This window comes from Gadus chalcogrammus, chromosome 5 (genome assembly GCF_026213295.1).
Source record: "Gadus chalcogrammus isolate NIFS_2021 chromosome 5, NIFS_Gcha_1.0, whole genome shotgun sequence".
Lineage (NCBI taxonomy): Eukaryota > Metazoa > Chordata > Actinopteri > Gadiformes > Gadidae > Gadus > Gadus chalcogrammus.
This window is the reverse complement of record NC_079416.1, coordinates 1113944-1119762: the sequence shown is the minus strand read 5'-3', so window position 1 is coordinate 1119762 and position 5819 is coordinate 1113944.

Below are 5819 nucleotides of genomic sequence, written 5' to 3'. Positions count from 1 at the left end.
ACAGGTACGTGGAAGTAAGCATCCTTGAGATCCAGGGATGTGAACCAATCGCCCCCTCTCACACACCGGAACAACAATTCTGAATTTCCTCGTGGCAACGAATCTGTTGAACACGCGAAGATCCAGAATAGTTCTCTTTTCCCCTGACTTCTTGGAAACCAGGAAGTAGCGGGAATAAAACCCTAGGTGAGACTCGTGGGCGGGAACGACCACCAAGAGACGGGCCACCTCTGCTGCCAGAGCAGTCTCCACCAGCCCTAAAAAGGGTGGGGGACGACGCTGAACTGTATGGGATGGCCCCATCTCAACGTGTTGTCCAACCATGATGGTAGAACGCACCGCTCTTGCCAACACGCATAGCGGTCGGAGAGAGGGCGAGCCGACAGCTGAGGAAGACCGTCCAGGAATAACCCGTATTCCTCGGCCCCTACCGCCTCCACACTGTGTGTGAACCAAGCGGGGCTTCTCATGAAAGGGAGGAGGCTCAGCGAGCGTAAGAGACGTACCAGAACCAGCCGCTGTAAAAACAACTTGCTGTCTAGACGTCGCGCTCGAGCCCGTTGAAGGGAGCGAGCCGTCCGGTCGCCGCACCTGTGTACGTGCGCTGTCCGCAGGCTGTAGCCACAGCGCGCGGACCCATCTCCTCACCATCCACAAACTGTTGAAGGGAGGTAGAGGGGATAATGTGGGGAACCAGGAGACCGGTACAAGCGGCCGTATCCACGGGCTCGTGCAACGAGTCTCTGGTCCGTCCACGAGGCTCCAAGGGACGCCGCTTCTTAGATGCAGGTGAACCAGAGGCCATGTGAACACGCCGTCCGACCGCCACCCTACAGCCACCGGGCTGAGGGGGGGAAAGAGGCAACATGGAGGAACGCACGACAAGCGTAGGACGCAGGTGGCCTAAGGAATATCGCTCTATAGATACCATGTACTGCCGTTCGGCCGAACGGTCTTTACTTTTTTCTTTATTAGGGAAGGAAAAAGTGGGAGCAAGCTTCCGGAACTTCCCGGTCCGTGGAGCTGCTCTCCCCGTCTGCGGCGGCGGCGGCTGCGGCTGCTGCTGCGGCACCGGGGCTAGAGTCGGAGGCGGCCCCTTGGAACGCTGGGACTGGCCCGCTTCCTCCCGGCCTGCTGGTCGGAGGAGCCCGTGAGAATCGCCACGAACCAGGAACGATTCTCACGGACAGACTGCTGGTGAGCGAGCACCCCGGAGAACCGGGGACCAAATAGGCCATCCGGCGCTAATGGACCCTGGACGAGGCTCGCCCGCTCTCGTTCCGGCACCGCAGTGTTGGAGAGCCATATGACTCTCTGAATCATGGTGGCCCACGCCATATGCCGGCCGAAACGGCTATCGGCTGGCATAGCTGGAGGATGCCGCTGGAAAAGCGGGAAACCGCTAGCCATCTCGCGGCTTCCTCCGGGCTGTAGGCCTCCCTGCCAGCCGACAAGGAGACCATGGCAGAGGAGAGCAGGGCGATGTTGTTGACCGCCGCCGCGGATTGAGAGGCACAAACGAACACCGGCTTAACGGACAGGGTGTCCGTTAAGCCGACAATCTGCTTCTGGAGGCAGAAGCAGCGAGGGACAGCGGCTTTTCATTAGGGCGCCATCCGGCAGGGGAGGCTCCAGGCGAGGCTCCAAGCGAGGGATCCCCCTCGCCTGAGTATCGGCCCACCCCTCCACGTTGGTGAAATCCGGGTAGGATTTCACCTCGGCCTTCAGGGTCGAAAGGTCCCGGCCGGCAGCAGTAAACAAGTGCTGCACAGGCGGGAACAGGGGGCACTGGGTAACCCGCCGGGAAGAAGATGGGGTGCGAAAGCACTCGCCCTGCATATCGTCAGATACGGGGGCGAGAGGCGGGGCCGGCATGGGAAACCCCTTGATGGCCGCCGCCTCACCCATGATCTCCCCGAAGAGATCGGCCATCCGGCGCGGTTTCTCGTGTTGGACGACGGTGGCGGTTGTAACCCAGGAGCGGGAAAAACCGTACGCCGAGTCGCCGAAGACGTCGTCCATGGAGGCGTCGTCGGCGGCGTCGATGATGCCGTCGGCGTCGTCCAGAACAGGGCCGGCCCTGAACAGGTCGATGGCGTCAGCGAGGTCCACCGCAGGAGAAAAGAAGAGATTGTGTGCCCGTCACCCGGAGCCAGGGAGGCGGGACAGGAGGCGCATAGGGGTCCTGAAAAGGACCTAGCTCCAGGAGCGCTCTCAGGTGGCCCTGAAAAGGTCAGTTTGTCCGAGGCCTCGCCAGAGCCGCTGCCACCGGCTTGGGAGATCCGTGTCAAAGTCATTCTTTTAGTGTTCTCGATTTTCGCTGATAAGCACAAGTGCTGAAAGAAAAGGGAGGATGAGCGACGGTATATACCGCGTTATATAGACACGATACCGTGGGAAATGTGGGAGGTGCCCACGCTGATTGGTGCATAGTTTGACATTTTCAGCGCGGGACAAGCCCATAAGGCGAAGCCTAGACGGCGTAGCCTACATGAAATAGAACAGTGTGGAACAATTTCCCGCCTGCCTGGGACAGGAGATCCCCCCTGAGAGGAAGCATCCATGGCTGACCCTCCAGTAGGGTAGGAATCATCGAGAACCAAGGCATGTGAGGCCTAAACGGTGCAACCAGGATTAGCCTCACCTGCTCCATTTTTACCCTGTGCAGAAGGGCTTGGAGGAGGGTTAATGGGGGGAAGGCATAGAGCAGGGTCTGCGGCCAAGGGTGCGCCAGCGCATCCCAAACCAGAGGAGGATCGTCGTTCCTCAGGGAGAAGAAACGTGGGCAATGAGAAGGTTCTCTGGTCGCAAACAGGTCGACCTCCGCCATGCCAAATCGGGACCAGATTCCCTCGACCACCTGGGGGTGGAGTCTCCACTCTCCTGGACTTGGTCCCCCGCTGGACAACATGTCCGCCGCCACGTTTAGGGGCCCTGGCACATGAACGGCCTTGAGTGAACTGAACTGTGGATGAGCCCATAGCCACAGAGCTGTTGCCAGTTTGCAGAAGGTTGGGGAGTCTAAACCCCCCTGCTTGTTGATTTAAGCAGCTGTCCCTGTGCTGTCGGTTCTGACTATGACATGCTGTCCCTTGAGCCGCGGCAGAAAGTGCTTTAGGGCTAGACAAGCCCCCCTCAGCTCCAACTCCCAGCGGCCCCTCCAGAGTCCGTTGATACCCTGACCTTTGTGTACGGCTCCCCAGCCTGCTAGGGATGCGTCTGTAAATACGATCTGGCGGTGAGTTACGTAGGGCTCTGCAGAGCCTTTGGGAAACCGTCACCTTGGCACGGGCGGGGGTCTGTTGAAACAGGCCTACACTTAGGAGACACCTCTGAACAGGGCGCATGTGAAGAAGGGCCAGAGGGACTATCTTTACCATTGCTGCCATAAGGCCCATGAGTCTGAGGCGAACCCTCCAGTCCCTCTGAGCCCTGAGGGTGAAGGGACTGAGACAGGCAGCAAATGACTGCTGTCTCACTGGAGAGAGGGTAACAGTAGCCCTCCTGGAGTCTAACACCATGCCAAGGAAATTCAAGGGTTGCAGCTTGCTCTTCTTGGTATTGAGGCACAACCCCAGACACTGGATGTGAGTCAATAGCAGGGCCACGTGTTAGCGACATAGCTCCTCTGAGTTTGCACAGATCAGCCAGTCGTCCAAATAGTTCAGTATAGACTTTAGACTTTTACTTTATTGTCCCCTGGGGAAAATTATTTTTCACTCCATGGTACATTTGTGAGCCGCACGCCGACAGACAGTAACAGATATGCAGCATACACAACAAAACAAAAACAAAAACAGCATGCAGACAAAATGCTGACAAAATATGTAAATATTGTGGGACAGGAGTGAGTTATCTCTGCATTTTATTTAAGGCTGCTGTGGCTGCAGGCACCAGGCTTATATATACTGAGCCCCTGCTGCCTCAAGGGTGCGAGGACTGCGTCCATGCACCTGGTAAAGGTCAGAGGGGCAAGAGATAGTCCGAACGGGAGGACCTGAAACTCGAAGATCCGACCCTCGAAAGCAAATCTCAGGAAACGCCAATGCCCTGGCCATATCAGAATCTCAAAATAGGCATCTTTCAGATCGATACAGAGATCCCGGGCCCCAGGCCTGGGCTACTGACTGAGACGCCACCCGAGGTGCAGGTGCTCCTGGGTGCCTTGCCCGCTTCCCCCGACTGCAGAGGGACTCTGAAACCTCATCTGCACAGCGACGGCGATCCTGTGCCTGTTGCAGCAGGGAGGAGGCCTGTGGCCCAAATATGGCTATGGGCTCCACTGGCACCTTGAGGAGACAGTCCCTATCTGCTGGCTGTAGCTTAGACTGAGACAGCCACAGATGTCGTCTCAACACCCAGAGCTGAGCCGACGAGCGGCCTGATGCCACTGCCTGCTCCTTGGACACCGAAGCCAGGCACAACGTTGCTGACTGGAACTCCCTTGCCAGAAAGGCATCCACCGGCTGGTTCTGCATGAGACCAGAGAGGTGGTGGGTGTACAGAGTCAGGATGGCCGCAGTATCAGCCAGACGGGCTTGCATCGCCGTGGACCAGTGCAGTTTACCCAACAGACTCTCCATCGCCTTACTGTCTTTGTTCAGACAGGCCGGACCCCCAAACAAAGAACCTGGGGAGCGAAAGATTTGCGCCAGGTCTTGGTCCTCAGCTAGAAGTGCCCCACAGCAAACCTGCACTTGGCCGGCCATGTTGGAGAACACTTTAGTCTGCCTTGACTAGGGATGGGAATTGATAAGAATTTCACGATTCCGATTCCGATTCTGCTTATCGATCCGATTCCTTATCGATTCTCTTATCGATTCTCATTGGGTGAGAAAATAAGTATAAATGTGTTTGTTTGCATTAAATCTCTTTAATATCTGATCAGAAGTGCTTCTAGCATTAGGAAATTGTACATTTCCAAAATCAATTGGTCTAGACGAAAAAATATATGTTTGGCTTTTTAAGCCCAAATGCCATCATTATGTGCCATAAAACTAAAAACACAGACTGAAAACAGCCAAGTAAGAGCTTGTGCCTTTTGGAATGCTAACAGTGCAATTCAACTGACATAAACAAAATGAAGCATTGATTAGACAGAGATTTATTAGATGGGCCTACCTAATAAACCGTTGGAACACACAAGACCGGAAACCATAGCAATGCAGGTAAACAAACCCCGAGAAGCCCAATCCCTATGAGAGCTCCCCAAGCTACGGCCATCCATTACATGTTTTCATATTTTTAATCATCATCATCTGCAGTAACAGTAAAAACGGAACCAACTGACAGCAAGCTCATGCAGGCTGCCGCAGAAGTTGACCCCGACACATCGCGTAAGTGTTTTATTTTATGCACACAGCCCCCCTCTCTCTCTCTCTCTCTCTCTCTCTCTCTCTCTCTCTCTCTCTCTCTCTCTCTGTCTCTGTCTCTGTCTCGGTCTCGGTCTCGGTCTCTCTCTCTGTCTCTCTCTCTGTCTCACTCCTCTTGCTGTAAAAAGGAAATGTATGTCATTACATGAGGACATTACAATCATGAATACAAATTTGAATTTAGCATACTTATAATATATAATGTGTGGTTTATCATATAAAATTATTATTTCCATAATTACTGTCATGGTCTGTCTGTTTCCTTGTCTTGTTTTGGTGTGTTCCCTGTGTTTCCTGTTTTACTTTGGTATCTCTGTCTTGTTTCCACCCATGTTCCACCCATCCTCGTTGCGTGCCCTTGATTTGTATTTAAGTCCTAGGCTGCATCCGAATACTCGTACTTGCATACTATATAGTATGCATTTTGTAGTATGCGAAAAATCTAGC